The following is a 21,084-nucleotide window of genomic DNA, read 5'->3' as shown; positions in this document are numbered from 1 at the left end:
GACTGCCGAGCTACAAGTCCCACGACACAGGAGCAGGATTCTCTAAAACGCCAAGGTCGCTGGTTGCCAAAAGGGCCCACATGGAGACTTGGGATCTCAGCAGGAAATGCGAAGGTTGCAACAATGAAAGCCGGCCGTTAAGCGAAAGAGAATCTACTAGTTGAGTTCTGATTTGAGTAGGCTGATAATAAAGAATACTCTAACCTGGGAACCGGACTGTGGCTATACCGAGCCCCATCTTTTTTGGTTGGGCTCGACAATTTGTATCTAACGAGATCAACAAAATTCTGAACAAACTAGTTTCTTAACATAATTGTTACTATGTCTTTAAGGACTTGGTTCTAAAAAAGAAGAAAGAAGAGAGTGGGTTTCCTCTTCTTCTTGTGTAAGCAAAGAATGAACAACAGCCTTAAATGTATTTAAAGCAGGTCCACTAGAACGTGGGAAACTCAAAAGGACGATAACTATCTTATTCGATCATGAACGAGTTGGTCTAAAAAATCTTCCTTAAGGAGATAGTGGAAACATATACAACCTTGGTATGGATTTCTTAAACTCGGGTCAGCCAAAGCGGCCCCTTCAAATCGATAAGTATTTTGGGAGGTCTACCTAGTGCAGCGCGAGCTAAAAGGATCTTTCGAGAAATACCTGATCGAGGTTTAGCAGATATGTTTTCATATTGGGTTTCAGACCTTATTCACTAGCCTTATAAGAGCTCCCTCGATCTTATGCTCACCATGTCCCTTGTAGTAGGTGCCTTTTCTTTTTGGGCACTGGTACTCCAAGCAATTCTCGAAGTGGACCCGACCGTCGTCCAAGATCCCAACAAAGCTACAATGCGTAAAGAAACACAACTCGATAGCCCTAACTTCATTGCCTGGAGGATATATATCACTCTGACCAAAAGCATACTGAAAGAATATCATGAGATGATAGGGGATCAATGTATCGAGGATCCTCGGACTGAAGTAAGGAAGCGAGCATTCGCATACACGTTAACTTCGATAAACATTGGTTTAATGCAAGATTCGGTGTGTACTTCCCACCTACATATAGGTCATGTAGAAAAGGAGGAACAATGGTCCAATCTAAGAGCAAATCGGTTATTAGTTGGAAGCTAAACCGGATAACAATCCGATTGTTATACATTTTATATAAATAAGCGCTTTTGTGGGATACAGGTGGAGGGCTATGAGATCGTTCAATCAATCCCGGGGAAAGAACTCCCTGAGCCTTAGTTGGAAGCTAAACAAAATAAGCATTTTTGTTGGTCTGGCTCTGCCACCATCCACCCCAGCCTTAAGCCCGTCATTTTATACACTGGAATCGACTCCCAGAATCGACAGGTACAAAACTACGCCATTCCAGCGAACCTCTCTGATCCGCATCTAACCGAGTGGGTCAAACCGGATAACAATCCGATTGTTGACCCGGGTACGGAGGTCAATACTAGTAGCGCCTTTCGAGACCCGTCGACGGCGTGGCTGAGCCTCAACGGCCACTGGAACACCATCATTGGCAGCAGGAGCGAGCAGACGGGAATGGCGTATTTGTATAGAAGTAGGGATTTTTTGAATTGGACTAAGGTGGAACAGCCTTTACATTCGGTTTTGAATACAGGAATGTGGGAGTGCCCTGATTTCTACCCAGTTTCCCACTTCGGTAGATTTGGCTTGGACAAGTCAGTGATGGGAAATTGGTTTAAACATGTGTTGAAGGTGAGCTTGGAGATGACTAGATATGAGTATTATACGCTGGGGAACTATTATCCGATGACGGACAAGTATGTTCCCGATAATACCTCGACGGATGGGTGGAGTGGGCTGAGGTATGACTATGACAATTTCTATGCTTCCAAGTCGTTCTATGATCCGATGAAGAAGAGAAGGGTTTTGTGGGGTTGGACTAATGAATCTGATAGTGTCCAGGATGATGTTTCCAAGGGATGGGCGGGAATTCAGGTTTGTTTTAGATGCAATGTGCTCCGTTTTGTTCTATTTTTAATTGAATTTGCTCTATTTTGTATTTGGGTCGACCTTTTCTTTCTCCTTTTCCTAGGCGATTCCTAGGACGGTGTGGTTGGATCCCAATGGAAAGCTGCTCTTACAATGGCCAGTTATGGAGCTCAATAGGCTGAGACAGAAGATAGTTATGATGCTAAATCAAAAGCTAGTCAAGGGACAAAATGTTGAGATCAAAGGAATTACTGCGGCTCAGGTTGTTTAATTTATAACGAATCCGATCTTAACCCAAATCCCCGACAGTGGTTTGTAGCGGGTTAAGAAGATGTGAAAGCACCTCTAAGATTAAGGGAACAAACTGGGTGTCATTTGATCGATTGTTTCTTGTGTTTTATACAGGCCGATGTTGAAGTTATCTTTAGCTTTTCGAATTTGGATAACGCGGAGGCATTTGATCCAAGCTGGGTTGACGCACAAGCCGTGTGCAGTCAGCTGGGAGCCACGGCCCAAGGTGGTGTCGGACCCTTTGGGCTTTTGACTCTGGCTTCAGAAAACCTCGAGGAGTTCACTCCTGTATTCTTCAGGATCTTCAAGGCAGAGGCTAACCAGTGGTTCTTATGTGCTATGATGTAAGAAGGTAGCTTCAATTCCCTTATCAAAGGACCTTATAATTATTTTTTCATATTTACAAAGCTCTTGTTTCTCTCTTTTGGTGTAGCTCTTCTTTGAAAGATGGATTATACAAGCCAACATTTGCGGGTTTCGTCGACATCGATTTGTCGAGTAAAAAGCTCCCATTAAGAAGCTTGGTACGTTAAAGTCATAGTCCAATACGTTCTGGCACCGTATCGGCAAATCTAAACTATGTATTATTGTGCAGATTGATCACTCGGTTATAGAGAGCTTTAGTGGAAGAGGAAAAACATGCATAACTTCGAGGGTATACCCAACAAAGGCAGTGTTTGAGGATGCTCAATTGCATGTGTTCAACAATGGAACAGAGTCTATCACGGTGGAGTATCCAAGTGCTTGGAGTATGAGAAGTGCTTGGGTGAACTAAGTCTTTTTTAAGTTAGAACATCTTTCTAACCGCTAATAATGTTAGAACTAACTATTATTTTTTGTTTAATTAAGGTTGTAATGGCCGATTTCCCTTTGTTGATCTTTATTAATTCATAAATACTTTTTAGACATAATATTTAACAACTAATTCTATAGACAACCCTGATGCATCATACTGAAAGTAATGAAATAAATAAGGTATAAAGCAGCTAAAAAAAAATACTTTTGAAAATTCAAATTAAACAAAAAAAATAAATAAATAAATAAATAATTCCTTTTTAGAGAAAGGTTTTTGCATTATTGTGGAGCAAGTACACTTTCATAAAGTTTCTCATATTTCAAGTTATAAGATCTTCATGTATTACTACATTCATATATTAATTTTTTTAAATAAATAAACCATTAACCCTAATGTTTTCATCCTTTATAAGCCTCTAAGGTTTTGAAATACTCTTTTCAATAAGAAATTCATGTAACACGGGTCTGAATCCGAGTTGATTGAAAAAATCTTTTGGTCTAACCCGAAATTTCAGGTTGATTGAATGTTAAGAAATGTGAGATAGTCAACAATTGTTCACTCTGAACCGGGACTATAATAGGGCTAGGCTCGACTCTTCCTTACTCATATTGTTTACTTGGTAGTTGGTGATTCGATACATATGGGTAACAAGAGGGGGCTTATGCCTCGTGGGGCCTTATGGGAAAGGGCTCAGCCCAATAGGGACAGCACATCCCCTACTTCAAGCGCACCTTGTATCTAATTTTTCACTTTTTCTAGTTGGTGGGCCAGTAAACCAGGTTAGATGCGTGAGGCAAAGGGCTCGTAGTACCCCCTTTTCTTGATGCAGCCTTTTCTGAATCACATACTAAAAGGCAGGCCTGCACGCAGACTTTTTCACTCTTTCTAGTCGGTGGAACCGGTGAACCACGCGAGCAAGTTAGATGCGTGAGGCGGAGGGCTCGTAGTACCCCCTTTTTCTTGATGTAGCCTTTTCTTTGCTGAATCACCTACTAAAAGGCAGGCCTGTACGCTGAGACTACTATGAGCTACATGTGTTAGGAATTAACAGGTCCAGAACATTTCAAAATGGACCAAAACTCGGTTAAAGATAGGGTATAAACGAGAGGAAACACAAAGAAAAGAGAAAAATCAAGAATTCGAGCCAAAACCTGGCTCTCAGTCTCTATAAGACGCAAATCTGAACCTTGCAGGTATAGAAATCCAACCTCAATAGTCATACTGATGTCAACCAATTAGGTGGGGAGGTTGTCATGGTCATATTTGTCCATGACATTTTACTTGTAGGTACATGTCAATGTCAAACCCTTTATTTGTTTTTTCATGTTGTAGTGTTTTACTATATTTTCCATTTGTATGATCGTCTGGCAAAATCAAGTCTACTCCTGTTAAATATTGGTCGCCTCAAAATGTATTTTGGGGAAATTAAGTAGTCATCCAACCTCCTCCCGACCAAGAATTATAATATTTTTTGTCTACATATTTTCAATGCAATTGACTTTCACGATACTTACTTTCAACTTGTTTTCAATGATTTTTCTTGCTCATGTTTTCTAAAACCTTTTCTTTTTAGACATGGCTCGAGGCTTCACCACAGATCCGAATTGTTTGCAAAATTCAATTTCAACACGGCTTGCTGGTTCGCTAGATTAGAACAAGCGACGTACAACTGCTAGTCCGATGCCAAGAGAGTGCGATTGTGACATCTAACACTAGGTCGTGACGTGTTGTGAAGGTCAGACATGACCCGATAACTTGCATGCGACCAGCTCTACCTACCCAGTACCCTCGAGGATTCAAACCATCAATCTGACTTGAATTGATGACCCGATCCAATCTCTGCCTCACCAATGATAATGTGTCTCGTGTGTCGAGAGCATAACGTGAGTTTCCTCCCAAGCACGCGTTTGTACTCACATATGTGCTGCATGCGTGAGGTCACCTTCTATGCTGCTTGTGTGAGTTCACTCTAAGACATTCTCATACACCCTCCAAATAAATCAAGATTATGAGTAAGGTATATTTGGATTTTAAGAAGTTTGGATCAACTCTATGCCCTAAACAAAGTTAGGAGTATAATTTAAGTTCGAAGAGAAATTAGTATAATGCCCTAATGTTAACCCCATGATTTTTGTATGTAAATAAATTCAAAGGGTGAATTTAATATGATAAGTCTCCTTTTAGGACTTCTATCAAGTATAATGATCAAGGTGTGTTATAAGGTTAACTCTTGATATTCTAGTAATCAGAATGCTGCCTCAAAATAAGATTTACGGTTAACTCTTGATTTTCAAGCAATCAAGAGACTACCCCCTCTCATGATGAGCTCAAAGTTAGCACTTGATTTTCAAGTAATCAAAACGCTAGTTGATGATGACTTTTGAGATAGCTATTGATTTTCAAGCTATCAAGGTGCTACCCTAACTCAAATAAGCTTTAAGATAGCCCTTGGTTTTCAAACCATCCAGAGGCTACCATAAATCAAGATGAGCTCTAAGTTAGCTCTTGATTTCAAGTAATCAAGATTCTACCGCAAGATAAGATTTAGGTAGCTTTTGATTTTTAAGTAATTAACGTGCTACGTTAAGGTCATGAATCAAGATAAGAAAGTTTGCCATGCATTTATCTCGTAAAGTAGTGCTTCCCAAGTCTTAAGTATGCTAAGACATGAAGAATGCTAGGTACCACTCAAGAAACAAGAACCAAAGACAAGGACCAAGGAACAAGAACTAAGGACAACGACAAAAACATGACAAAGAATAAGTGTGGTATTCTAGCATACCTTAAGGACATAATTAAAAGCCTACACATAGGCTATATATTGAGTCTTTGTAGTACTCATTCCATGTTTTCGATGTTTGTAGAGTAACTAAAGAGTTGGACGAGATCACAAGCGAACTCTAGAGCAAGTGTCATAGGCAAGCTACATCCACCATCTCCAACACTTGGTTGTTTTAATAATTTTGTGTTCGTTTCTTATTTTTATATTTAAAGCTACTTATTTATTAATTATATTTTGATATAATGTAAATATATTATATATTATACGATAAGAATCACGGTGTTTCAAATGGATCTATTGCCAAGAAGAGAAGATTCAAAAATGTCAACGAGAGAATTCAAACCCACGTAAGGAGAGCTCAATTGATTTCAAACTTGTCACCTTAGTCATTCAACCACATCAACATTGTTGGAAAATATTATTTTAGTTTCATAAAATATGGAAGGATCAAATGGTCAATTTTACTTCGTCTTTTGTGAGATTAAAGGGAACTAGGAATAAATTCTGGCCACAAACGTCTTTTGTTGTGAGACTATAAGTACCCACAATATGTTATGTAAAAATTAGATTCGTGGATAAATGTAATTCAGATCTCAAATTGAGACGTTTCCCTTCGAAATTATCATATTTGTCATTTCTAAGTTTCAAGCAATTCTTGTGGTAGAATTGCATTGAGCCATTCAATCAAAGCCTTGATCAAGTTCGATTGTGGAGTGACTCAATCTAGAAACAAGGTTTCCAAATCTTGCTTCTAGATCTTCGATTGTAAGAGGTAATCTAATTCTAATCTTATCTCTTGGTTGATCCGAATTTTGTATAAGGAGGTGTTAATTACTCCGATTCAAGGGTTCTTGTTTCAACAAAAAGTTTGGATGGTTGGGCCGAGGATTAGGATTGTCTTTATCATTATATTTTCAAATTTATTTATTTTTATTCGTGAAAATTTTGACCAAATTTTTACACCATCAAGTGAACCCCGATCACGATATGTATTTCGGGCAAGCTTAGAATTGGGTCGTGTCAAAAAACAACCTTCAAATGCTCGTCGCGTGCCCTCTCGCACAACTTAGTAAGACCACACATGTAGGTCAACACGACATGCTCTGTAAAAGATCACCTATTTGTTTAGATTGCTATCAATTAGTATCTAACTAAATCTACGTTACGAGTTAGGAGTTCGATTTAGTTTTGATTTGATTTAGTTTTTTTATTTGTTTACTGGTTTGTTACTACATTTTCTACCGAATTTTATGAATATCTTTTTGTATTCTCTATATATAGAGAGCATTCTTGCTCTCCGTAATTCAATCTTCTCATCAATCATCCAATAACTCACTCTTTCACTAACAATTGGTATCATAGCTATCTTATTAAGGGATCTGTGAGATCAAAATGGGAGGAGAATCCAGTTTTTCAGCTGTTGTACCACCGGTCTTCGATGGAGACGATTATCAAATGTGGGCAGTTCATATGGAGACTTATTTGGAGGCCTTGGATCTTTGGGAAGCAATAGAAGAGGATTACGAGGTCCCTCCGCTTCCAGCAAATCCTACTGTAGCACAAATCAAATTACAGAAGGAAAAGAAGACAAGGAAATCAAAGGCGAAAGCTTGCCTATTTGCCGTTGTATCTTAAATGATCTTCATGTGAATAATGTCCCTCAAAAAAGCAAAGGAAATCTAGGACTATCTCAAGGCCAAATATGAAAGAGATGAGAGGATTCGTGGAATGAAAGTCCTGAATTTTATAAGGGATTTCGAGTTGTAGAAGATGAAGGAGTTAGAGTCGGTGAAAGAGTACTCTGACAGACTTCTCAGCATCGCCAACAAGGTGAGATTGCTTGGTTGTGTATTAAATGATTCCAGGATCGTTGAAAAGCTGCTAGTCACTCTTCCAAAGAAGTTTGAAGCCATCATTACTACTCTGGAGAACACCAAAGACCTGACAAAGATTTCTATAACTCTTGAATGCTTTACAAGCACAAGAGTAAAGAAGGTCTATGAGGCAAGAAGGGGTGATTGAAGGTGCCTTACTTGTTAAGCATCAAGACAGCAGCAGGTATAAAAACAACAAAAATTTTAAAAATCAATTGATGTATGGAGATTCATTTGTCAATTATAAGAAGACAAAAGGAAGAGATTTCAAAAAATCCTATCCACCTTGCCGCCATTGTGAGAAGAAAGGTCATCCACCATAGAAGTGTTGGAGAAGACCTGACGCCTTCTACTCCAAATGCAATAAACTTAGAAATGAAGCTGTGATCTGCAAAGCCAAAGATCAGGTGAAAGAAGTAGATGCACAGGTAGTTGATCAAGAAGAAGAAGAAAATCAATTGTTTATGGTCACTTTTTCCTCAGGCAAAGAATCAAGCGAGAGCTAGTTGATTGACAGTGAGTGCACAAATCACATGACATATGACAAGGAGTCTTTTGAGGAAGTAAGAGACACCAAAGATAAGAGAGTGGGAATGGGCAATGGTGAACACTTGGAAGTCAAGGGAAAATGCACAGTAGCTATAGCAAGTTATGAAGGTACAAAATTTATTCCATATGTTTTATTTATACCTAAAATTGATCAAAATCTCATAAGCATTGATCAGCTACTTGATAAAATCTACCAAGTGTTGTTTGAGAATAAGCAGTGCTTGATCAAAGATGCTAATGGCAAAGACTTGTTCAATGTCAAAATGGAAGGTAAAAGCTTTGCTCTAAATCCGACGGCCTTTATTTCCAGAGTTAGTGCCACTGAGATTTGGCACAAAAGACTTAGACACTTTCATCATCGAGGTTTTCTTTAGATGCAATCAAAGAAGTGTGGTTGTTGCTGCAATTCGTGAAAGGATAGTCTCATAAACTGCTTGCTGAAGAGTGAATAGAGCCTTGGCATCGTTTTTCTTGGTTTCTCTTAGTCTCTCTCCTTTTCTTCTATTGTGGGTTCTAATACATCAACAAATTTGTGCTCTATCAAGTCCCATAACTCCTGCGATCTGAGCAAGGTCTTCATCTTAATGCTCCACCACTCATATTTCTCACCATTAAAGATGTGTAACAACGGTGCGAGGAAGAAAAACCAGTTACTGTCATTTTTGTTTTGTGAAAGAAAATAATCACTCACCCTCGTGTTGAACGAACTTGGCTTTGATACCAAAATTGTTGGAAAAGGGATAGTGAAAGAGAAAGGAATAGATACAAGATGCAGTGCTTTATTAATATTTTCTGACTCAATGCTTAGAGGGTTTTACACCATTCCAGTATTTATAGCTTATACACTGGACCAGAAATAGTAAATCATCGAAATCTAGATAAATTTAAATCTACTAACAATCTCCTAAAATCTTGGTAGTTTGAATGTCTCAACTACTTTGAATCATATCTTCATTTTGAATACTTTGAATCATATCTTCATTTTGAATACTTTAAAGCATATCTCAACAAACAATTGTTTCATCTAAGATTTTCTCTCCATAGGTACGCATTTGACTGACTATTGCCATTGCTCTTGACAAAAAATCAGAAATTGATTCGCCATTCTTCATGAGTAGAGTTTCAAAATCTCGTCTTAAAGATTGCAATTTCACTGTTATGACCTTTGAATCTCCTAGAAACTCCTTTGGTAGAATTGACCATGCCTGCTTTGATGTGGTTGCCATAGAAGAAGTTAAGGATCTATCCATACTCTCCATTGATGAACTGATGGGCTCGCTTCAGGCTCATGAGGCAAGAATCAATAGATCATCAGAAAGGAACGAAGAAAAGGCACTTCAAGTGAAGGAGACAACCAACCACGAAAACAACGAAAGAGAAAATATTCATTTAGCAGGTAGAAGTCGTGGAAGAGGAGGATTTCGCAACTTCCATGGTGGTCGTGATAACAGGAGTAGATGGAGAAGTGATGGACAGAGACAATTCAATGAACAAAGGAATGTCATACAATGTTACCATTGTAGAAGGTATAGGCACACAAAATCTGATTGTTGATATAAAAATCAACGAATGAATTTTGCAGCAGAGAATGAAGAAGAAAAGAAAAGCTGCTTATGGCGTGCATGGATACTAATCCAAAAAAATGTGACTTATGGTTTGTTGATAGCGGATGCTCGAACCATATGACAAGCATCAAATCCTTATTCAAAGAGCTTGATGAGACGCAAAAAATTAAGATGCAACTTGAAACACAGCAGAGATGCAAGTAGAGGGAAAAGGTACAGTGAAAGTCAAAACCCGTCATGGTAAGATAAAATAATTAGATAATATTCAATTTATACCTGATTTATGGTACAATTTATTGAGTGTTGGACAATTAATGACTAGAAGACATTCAGTTCTATTTGATGTTAACACGTGTCATTACACATAAGAAGTCAGGCCATAAAGTTCAAATTGCATGACTTCAAATAAGATGTTTCCGCTCTTATTTATTTTGCTCTTACTGCTAACACGAAAGATGACTATGTTGGCTTTTTGACACTTGATCTCACTTTAATTAATTTCAATCAATTAATTGATTGATGTTTTGATGATAACAAACCTACTTTTAATTATTAACTATTTTAAGTATTTTGAATTGTCCATAGTATAAGATCGGGAATAACGATTACAACGACTTTTCAATTACTCAAATCAAAGTTAAAACGAAGAAATTAGAGTCGAGACAACATACCCAACATGATGATGTGGCAGTAAAATCAAAATGATGGACAAATCAAAATATATCAAAGTATGACATTTATAATGTTGGAAGAGTAACAAATGGTGGAGTTTTTCTTATTATTTTATTTCTAAATAAAATTATTTTTACAAAATATAAATTTGAATATAACTGTTGCTCACATCGATTTGTTATTACTATATTATATTATTATATTATTATATTTTAAAATTTTGGTAGTTACTCACATAGTTTTTATTATTATTATATTTATAATAAATTTTGAATTTTCATTTCACCGTTACTCACATAACTTTTATTATTATTATATTAAAAATTTGAAATAAACGAATTTGGAAAAGTTTCTTATTTATTTACTTTTAATCTTCCCCTTTCATTTTCCTAACACAATCAAATGGTCAATATTAATTCCTACATTTTGCCACTTTTCTTCTCTATATAAACTCATTTTCCCCACATTTTAAAAACACACACAACTTCCATAAATTCTCCAATCCTCATTTGTTCAAAGTCTCCATTGTTTGTCGCTCTCTCCAAGCTTACAAGTTTATTTCTCTTCATCTTATTCTTGAGAGGGATTATTATTGTATTGTGAGGAAACAGTTGTGAGTGTCCAAAATTGTAAATCTAGTCTTTGAGAGAGTTGTGGTGTGTTATTATCAAACTCAAATACTTGTATCAGTTTGATCCTACACCGTGGAAAAGATTGAGTTTGCTCTTGAACTCGTAAAAAGAGCGGTGTAGCGGTTTGGCTCTGATACGTGGAAAGAGTCGAGAAAGTTCTTTATTCAAATTCCCAAGAGGGGCTTGGGGAGTGGAGTAGGTCGAGTTTTACCGAACCACTATAAAACTACGGTGTCATTTTCTCTAACTCTTTCCTATTTAATTTTAAAATTATTATTGTGATTTATTGCAGGTTCTACTTGATTATTGTTTTGACTTGAATTATTTTGTTCTAGTAATTATCATATTCTACTTATTTATAAAAAGTTTCATCATTAGAAAAATTAATCACGTTTAAACACTTTTACCGTTAAAACCCTATTCACCCCCCTTCTAGGGTTGCCATACCGATCCAACAATTGGTATCAGAGCAGGTTGCTCTTATAGATTTTTTATATAAACTTTATTGTTCGAGCTTATGGTCAACCTACGTGTTAAAAATGGTTTTAGTGAAGGACAATCAACCTCTAGACCCCCTTCTTTTGATGGAACAAATTATACATGTTGGAAAGCTAGAATGAAAATTTATTTGCAATCGGTTGATTATCAATTGTGGTTAAATGTTAGTAATGGTCTTTACATTCCAATAAAAATTGTTAATAATGTTGAGGTGCCAAAATTAGAAGAGGAATTTGATGAGCATGATATGAAAAAATGTTCTTTGAATGCTATACTATCAATTGTCTTTATTATGCCTAAAGTATGAATTTAATAGAGTATGTATGGGTTCTTCGTCATATGAAATTTGGAAAACTTTTGAAGTAACTCATGAGGGAACAAATCAAGTTAAAGAAATAAAAATTAGCATGTTAGTTCATAATTATGAACTATTTAAAATGGAGGAAAATGAAACTATTGGTGATATGTATACTAGATTTACTAATATTCTAAATGCTTTGAAAAATCTTGGAAAAGTATATTCTACTTCCGAAAATGTAAGAAAAAATCTTAGGTCTTTGCCTAAAAGTTGGGAGGCAAAAGTGACGGCGATTCAAGAAGCAAAGGATCTCACAAATCTCCCTTTGGATGAACTCGTTGGTTCTCTCATGACACATGAGATTACCATGAAGGGGCACATGGAAGAAGAGTCCAAAAAGAAGAAAAGTATAGCCCTAAATTCCATCAAAGTTGACTCTGAAGATGAGGATGTCCTTGATGAAGATGATGTCGCCTACTTCACACGTAAGTATAAAAACTTTATTAAAAGGAAGAAACAATTCAGGAAACATTTCACCAATCAAAAAGAGTCAAAAGGTGAAAAGAGCAAAAACGATGAGGTAATATGTTATGAATGTAAAAAGTCGGGTCATATAAGAACGGATTGTCCTCTCCTCAAATCATCTAAGAAATCTAAGAAGAAAGCAATGAAGGCTACTTGGGATGATAGTGATGAAAGTTCAAGTGGAAGTGATAGAGAAGTAGCAAATTTTTGCTTCATGGCTCATAGAGATGATAATGTTATACTATTGATTTGAATGATTGTCCTACAACTAATAAATGTCTTGGCATAGAAGACTAGGACATGGTAGTATGCACTCGATTTCAAATATTTCACAAAATTATTAGTTACAAGTCTTCGTCAACTTAAATGTGAAAAGATAAAATTTGTGATGCTTGTCAAAAGGGGCCAGCTAAGTCTTCTTTCAAATCTAAAAATATGATTTCTACTACTAGACTTTTCAACTACTTTATTTGGACTTATTTGGCCCTCGAAAATACCTAGTTATGGAGGAAATTATTATGTTTTTGTGATAGTTGATGATTTTTCAAGATTTACTTAGGTTTTGATGATAAAACATAAGAATGGTGTTTTGAAAAGATTGGCTAGTTTTGTAAAAAGAGTTCAAAATGAAAAGGACTGCTCAACAAAACGGTGTGGTTGAAAGGAAAAATCGTACTTTACAAGAATTTGCTAGATCAATGTTAAATGAGTATTTGGAAAATTTGATTAAAAAACGGATATTGGTATTTTTCTTGGTTATTCATTCATTAGTAAAGCTTATAGAGTTTTCAATAAGAGAAATTTAGTTATTGAGGAATCTATGCATGTGGTATTTGATGAATCTTGCAATAATATTTCTAATGAGTCTATTTGTAGTGATGATTTAGAAAGAAATTTTGGAGATTTACTTGTTAATGACAAAGGCAAAGAAATTGGTTCAAGTAAAGAAGAGGTGAGCTTAAAGTAGGATGGTTCATCATCAATGCCAAAAGAATGGAGGTATGCTTTATATCATCCCAAAGAATGGAGGTATGCTTTATCTCATCCCAAGGACTTGATTTTTGGTGATCTCGAACAAGTGAGTTTGAGATGAATATGATGGGAGAACTTAGTTTCTTTCTTGGACTTCAAATCAAACAACTCAAGGATGGTATCTTCATCAATCAAGAGAAATACACTAAAGATTTGTTCAAAAGGTTCAAGTTCAATGATGGAGGTAAGATTGCAAGAACTCCCATGAGCACATCCACTAAGCTTGACAAGGATGAAAAAGGTAAAAGTGTGGATATTAAAGCTTATCGAGGTATGATTGGATCTTTACTTTACTTGACCGCTAGTAGACCCGATATTATGTTTAGTATATGTTTTTGTGCTAGATTTCAATCTTGTCCTAAGGAATCTCTCATTTACATGCCGTTAAGAGAATATTTAAATATTTGCTTGGAACTATTGATTTAGGATTGTGGTATCCTAGAAATGTTGAATTTAAATTGGTAGGATATTCTAATGCGGATTTTGCCGGAAGCTTACTTGATCGTAAAAGTACTAGTGGAACTTGTCAATTTCTTGGTAGCTCTTTAGTTTCTTGGTTTAGTAAAAAGCAAAATTCGGTTGCCTTATCTATTACCAAAGCGGAATATATTGCGGTTGCTAGTTGTTGTGCTCAAATTCTTTGGATGAAACAAACTCTTTGTGATTTTGGATTAAAGTTTGATAGTGTGCCTTGCCTCTATTGTGAGATAATACCAGTGCTATTAATTTAACCAAAAATCCTATTCATCATAATATAACTAAACATATTGACATTAGACATCACTTTATTAGAGAGCATGTGCAAAACGGACATATTATTCTTGATTTTGTAAATTCTAATAATCAACTAGCCGATATTTTCACCAATCCATTGAATGAGGAAAATTTTTGCAAAAATAGGCTTGAGCTTGGTATTATTCGTTGTGATTTATCTTGAATGTTATAATCTTGTTTATAATTCTTGAATGCATGTTAGGGGGAGCCATTATGTCATTCTTAAATGTATTCTTTTTCGATTGTTTTTTTTTTTTTTTTTATGATTACAAAGGGGAGAAAATTAGGAAATTTTTTTTTTTTAAGTTTGTTGTTTTAAAATTTATGACATAATTTCTTGAGGCATTAATATAGGGAGAATATGCTCTTGAGTGAAATTTATAATATATATTAGCATATATTGATATTATTACATGGATGGTGTATTACCTTGTTTTTATGAATTTTTCTTGAAATGGTTTGTCATCATCAAAAGAGCGGGAGATTTTTTGGCTCTTGATCTCACTTTAATTAATTTCAATCAATTAATTGATTGATGTTTTGATGATAACAAACCTACATTTAATTATTAACTACTTTGAGTATTTTGAACTGTCCACAGTATAAGATCGGGAATAACAATTACAACGACTTTTCAATTACTCAAATCAGAGTTAAAACGAAGAAATTAGAGTCGAGACAACATACCCGACGTGATGATGTGGCAGCAAAATCAAAATGATGGACAAATCAAAATATTAACATTTATAATGTTGAAGAGTAACCAATGGTGGAGTTTTTCTTATTATTATATTTTTAAATAAAATTATTTTTACAAAATATAAATTTAAATATAACTGTTTCTCACATCCATTTTTATTATTATTATATTATATTATTATATTATTATATTTTAAAATTTGGTAGTTACTCACATAGTTTTTATTATTATTATATTTATAATAAATTTTGAATTTTCATTTGACCGTTACTCACATAACTTTTTATTATTATATTAAAAATTTTAAATAAATGAATTTGAAAAATTTTCTTATTTATTTACTTTTTTAATCTCCACCTTCCATTATTCCTAACACAATCAAATGGTCAATATTAATTCCTACATTTTGCCACTTTTCTTCTCTATATAAACTCATCTTCCCCACATTTTAAAAACACACACAACTTCCATAAATTCTCCATTCCTCATTTGTTCAAAGTCTCCATTGTTTGTTGCTCTCTCCAAGCTTACAAGTTTATTTCTCTTCATCTTATTCTTGAGAGGGATTATTATTGTATTGTGAGGAAACAGTTGTGAGTGTCCCAAATTGTAAATCTACTCTTTGAGAGAGTCGTGGTGTGCTATTATCAAACTCAAATACTTGTATCGGTTTGATCCTACGCCGTGGAAAGAATTGAGTTTGCTCTTGAACTCGTAAAAAGAGCGGTGTAGCGGTTTGGCTCTGATCCGTGGAAAGAGTCGAGAAAGTTCTTTATTCAAATTTCCAAGAGGCGCTTGGGGAGTGGAGTAGGTCGAATTTGATCGAACCACTCTAAAACTACGTAGTCATTTTCTCTAACTCTTTCCTATTTAATTTCAAAATCATTATTGTGATTTATTGCATGTTCTACTTGATTATTGTTTTGACTTCAATTATTTTGTTCTAGTGATTATCATATTCTACTTATTTATAAAAAGTTTCATCATTAGAAAAATTAATCATGTTTAAACACTTTTACCGTTAAAACCCTATTCACCCCTCCCCCCCCCTATAGGGTTGCCATACCGATCCAACAGACTCAACATTATGGCATCTCAGATATGGACATCTTCATATGAACGGCCTGAAAATACTCAGGGATAAAGGTATGGTTTTCGGATTATCAAGAATTGATTCAACTAATTTGTGTGAAGGATGCATTTATGGCAAGCAGACTAGAAAGTTCTTTCCAGTTGGAAAAGCTAAAAGAACTTCACATTATCTAGAACTTCACATTATCTAGAACTAATTCATGCTGATTTATATGGGCCAATGGAAACAAAGTCCTTGGGTGGGAGTACATACTTTTTACTATTTATTGATGACTATAGTCGCATGAGCTGGGATTACTTCCTACAACATAAGTCAGAAACTTTTCAGAAGTTCTAGATTTTTAAAGCTATGGTGGAGAACCAAAGTGACTATCACATTAAAGTTCTTCGCACATACAGAGGTGGCGAGTTCATATCTAAAGAGTTTAATTTGTTTTGTGAAGAGGAGGGCATCCAAAGAGAGCTAACAGCTCCCTACACTCTAGAACAAAATAGAATCGCTAAACGAAAAAATTGAAATATTGTAGAGATGGCAAGAAGTATGTTACAAACAAGGAGACTTTCAAACCAATTTTGGGCAGAAGCCGTAGCAACATCTGTTTATCTATTAAACATCTCACCAACAAAGGCGGTTATGAATCGAACTCCTTATGAAGCATGGCATGGAAGGAAACCATTTGTAAGTCATTTCGAATCTTTGGTTGTGTTGCTTATGTTTTAAATCATCCTCAAATTCGTCAAAAACTTGATGAAAAATCTGAAAAATGCATTTTCATTGGGTATTGTACTCAGCATATAAATTATACAACCCCATCAGTGAAAAGATTTTAGTTATAAGGGATGTAATATTTAATGAAAACATGAGTTGGGATTGGAGTAAAGAATAGGAGAAGCAAAAGATTACAATTGAAGTTCCTCCAAACGAAGAGACAAGGGTCAACTCTAGTGCATCTCCTAGTGCCTCCACTACAACACAAAATGTGTCAAATTCATCATCTTCAGCATCACTAAACAACGATTCTTCTCTTAAAGAACTTCCGGATGAGACACCTCCAAAGAAGTATAAGTCTTTAACTGACATATATGCATCAAGTCAATTTGCTCTTACTGTTTCAAATCCTATGAGTTATGAAGAAGCAGCTGAAAAAGAAGAGTGGAAGAAAGCCATGGTAGAAGAGATGCAGTCCATTGAGAAAAAATGGAACATGGGAGATGGTTGACTTACCAAACGAAAAAAATGCAATCAATTTGAAATGGGTGTTCAAGACAAAATTTGCACCAGATGGAAGCATACAAAAGCATAAGGCCCGTCTTGTAGCAAAAGGGTATGCACAACAACAAAGGTATATAAGTTGAGAAAGGCACTATACGGATTAAAGCAGGCCCCTCGGGCTTGGTACAGCAAGATTGATGGGTATTTTCAAAAGAAAGGATACATGAGAAGTGAGAATGAGCCTACTTTATATGTGAAGAAGGAAGGTAAAAGTGATTTCATCATTATTTGTCTCTATGTTGACGATATTATTTACACTAGCTCTTCTAGCTCTCTTTTGGATAAATTTAAGTCTCAAATGATGAGTGAATTTGAGATGTAAGATATGGGTCTATTATACTATTTTCTTGGTCTTGAAGTATATAAAGCTGAAGATTGAATTTTTATTTCACAAAGAAAATATGCCAAAGATATTATGAGTAAATTTGGTATGCTTAATTGTAAGCCGGTAGCTACACCTATGAATATTAATGAGAAATTACAACATGATGATGGAGCAGAAATGACTGATGTTAGAAGGTTCAGGAGCTTGGTTGGCGAACTAATTTACTTAACTCACACACGACCCGACATTGCATTTCCTATTGGTATTATTTCTAAGTTTATGCAACATCTTCAAAGGTTCATTATAGAGCAACAAAAAGAGTCTTACGTTACATTGCCGAAACTATGGAGTATGGAATTTGGTATTCTAAATCCTCTAATTTCAAACTATATGGATTCATCGATAGTGATTGGGCAAGATCACTAGATGATAAACGAAGCATTTCAGCCAATGTTTTCACTTTAGGGTCAGGAGTGATCATTTGGAGCTCAAAGAAGCAAGCAACAGTGGCATTGTCAACGTTAGAAGCAGAATATGTTGCAGCAACTTCAGCATCGTCTCAAGCCATTTGGCTAAGAAGAATGTTAGATGATCTTCAACAAGAGAAAAAAGGGGCAACAAAGATATTTTGTGATAATAAAGCAACTATTTCTATGACAAAGAACCCAGTGTTTCACAGTAGAACAAAACATATTGAACTTCGACATCACTATATTCGTGATCTTGCTGCAAACGAAGAAACTGTCTTAGAATATTGTAACACCGATGAACAGCTAGCAGACATACTTACCAAGGCTTTGTCAAAAGAAAAGTTTTGCTACTTCAGAAGATTACTTGCATTTGCAACTTTGAATCAAGGGGGAGTGTTGAGATATGATTCAAAGTATTCAAAATGAAGATATGATTCAAATATTCAAACTACCAAGATTTTGTTAGTAGATTTAAATTTATCTAGATTTCGATGATTTACTATTTCTGGTCTAGGGTATAAGCTCTAAATACTCGAATTGTGTAACCCTCTAAGCATTGCGTCAAAAAAAATTAATAAAGCACTACAGCTTTATCTATTCCTATCTCTTCCACTATCCTTTTTCCAACAAGAAATTGGTAGAAGAACTCACTGACATTAATGAGGACATGCCTCCTTGCCGTACTTGTAATTTTGGGAAGCAACATAGGCAACCCTTTCCTAAACAGGCATGGAGAGGCTTGAAAAGGCTACAACTGGTTCATACTGATATTTGTGGTCCTCCGCAAACACCATCATTAAATGGTAATCTTTATTACACTGTTTTTATTAATGATCTAACAAGAATGTGTTGGATATTCTTGTTGAAGCAAAAGTCAGAAGTTGCGGGTGTATTTTGGAAATTCAAAGCCAAAGTTGAGAATGAAGGTACATGCTTGATTCAGATTATAAGATCATATAATAGCAAGGAGTACACTTTAGAAACTTTTAACAGGTTTTGTGAAGAAGCTGGAATTGAACATCAATTGATAGCACCATGAAGGTGTTAATATAACACATGTGGAAGAAATTTGGATCTTAGGCACTTTTAGAACATCAATTATAGTAAATAACTAACATGTTCATAAGTATTAAAACTTAATGAGTTTGAATACTAAACTTTTGTAGTTCAAATTTCTTTTTCCTCACGAACCGGTTTCGAACCACCACTAGTGTCTTCTCCACTATCCTCCGGCCTTAGAACGGGATTGTGAAATCCGGTGAGTTACTAAACTTGGAAGGGATTTTGTATATATGTGTTTGTGAGAGGTTTTTCTCAAGGTTTTTCACCAACAAGGACCCCTTTCATGTATTACGATCACTCTATTTATAGACTCATGTTTGTATGTTCATGCAAATTTGAGATCACCTGACACTCAAAATTCAACTCAAATGTTTGGGATTATGTGGCAAGCTTGCATGGTTAACCAAATTTTGACACTCAAAATTTCACTCAAACTTATGGGATTTATTTGGCAAGCATGCAAGTTTGGTTAAACCAAATTTTGACACCTCAAAATTCCACTAACATGGATTTTTCCATTAAAGGAAGTAACATTTTGATTTTCTTCATTTTGATTCAACCATCCATTTGAATTATTAATTTCAAATTAAAGTAATATTAAATGATTAATTAAACTATTTAATTAATATTTAATATTAATTCAAATGTCAATCCCAATTAACTCCTACACATATTTGATTAATGGTTAAGATATTTAAATCTTATTTAAATATTTTATATTCTCTCTTTTTGTTTAATTCGTAAATAAAATAAAAATGCGGTTAAATATATCGTATATATGTAGCGCATTCTCCCTAGTTTGAATTCGAACAATTCGAACTCACTCGTCACACTGTTCTATGGTTTAGTCCGATATGAGCTAGCATAGGGACCTAATGGACCTATAGATCATGGGCTCCAACGATCCAAGATTAACCGATTAAACTCATTAACCTTATTAACCAACATTCGTTAACTACTAAGACATTCCACTATAGCCTAGTAGTTGCACTCCCCTCACTATAGATATATTTCTGTCCATTTGATATAACCATGATTAGTAAGTCGATCCTTCACAGGTTATTTGTAACTAGAGCTTGGTCAATTTACCGTTTTACCCCTGAAGTTACTTCTTGTTTCTTTTCTTGTTTCTTATGTCTCACTAATTCTCTAATGAACAATTGGTTTGTGGTCTAACCAGTAAACTGGATCCCTCTCAGGCCAATGAGAGGGTGGGCCCCCTTGTTCAAGACCTGAAGTCAATACTTAAGGGAACTACCTCTCTTCTATCCTTAAAAGTGGGTAGGAGTGAATTTCATCTTGCACCCCACATCCCCAGCCATTTACCCAGTCTTACCCCTGAAATGGGAGGCCTATTGAGTCGGCGAACTTGAGTCACTCTCACCCATGCAAATCTAAGGATAATTTCGAATAAACAGGAGTTTATGGTTAGCTCAGGATTAAGATCGAGTTACCTAGGTCATCGAATGAAAAGAAAATCAGTCTCAACAGTAAACGACATTATAAAGTGAGAATGATTTTCTTCATGGTCCGATCTTATGCAATACTCATTGCATAGGATGCCCCCACTCACATGTCTCCACATGTACAATTTTAGTGATTACATTGTTTATATCATATACAAAAGTGAGCTGCATCCATAGTGTCCCTAGAATAAGGTACTCAGTCTTATCCTTATACTATAGATCATTTTGACTATATACTTGAACTTGATCAACTCTTATGTCTCTAGATATAGTTCAAGTAATCATACTATAGCCAAAGTGTTCTTAGTTTATTGGATTTAGATTAATGATCGTAAAGTTCACTTTATTTAATAACAATCTTTACTGAATAAACAACAATAATGACTTTATTCAAAATAGAATATGTTTTTGTTTACAAACTATGAGTTTAAGGACATAAAACCCAACACACCA

The 21,084-nt window shown here is 35.3% G+C and overlaps 1 pseudogene; it reads left to right on the top strand.

Moving 5' to 3' along the window:
* The first annotated feature begins 737 nt into the window (after positions 1–737).
* LOC111498901 lies at positions 738–3,100 on the top strand (annotated as a pseudogene).
* The last annotated feature ends 17,984 nt before the right edge of the window (positions 3,101–21,084 follow it).

Source organism: Cucurbita maxima, unplaced genomic scaffold, assembly GCF_002738345.1.
Source record: "Cucurbita maxima cultivar Rimu unplaced genomic scaffold, Cmax_1.0 Cma_Scf00026, whole genome shotgun sequence".
NCBI lineage: Eukaryota > Viridiplantae > Streptophyta > Magnoliopsida > Cucurbitales > Cucurbitaceae > Cucurbita > Cucurbita maxima.
The sequence above is the reverse complement of the archived record's forward strand: the minus strand, read 5'-3'. Positions and strand labels throughout refer to the sequence as shown.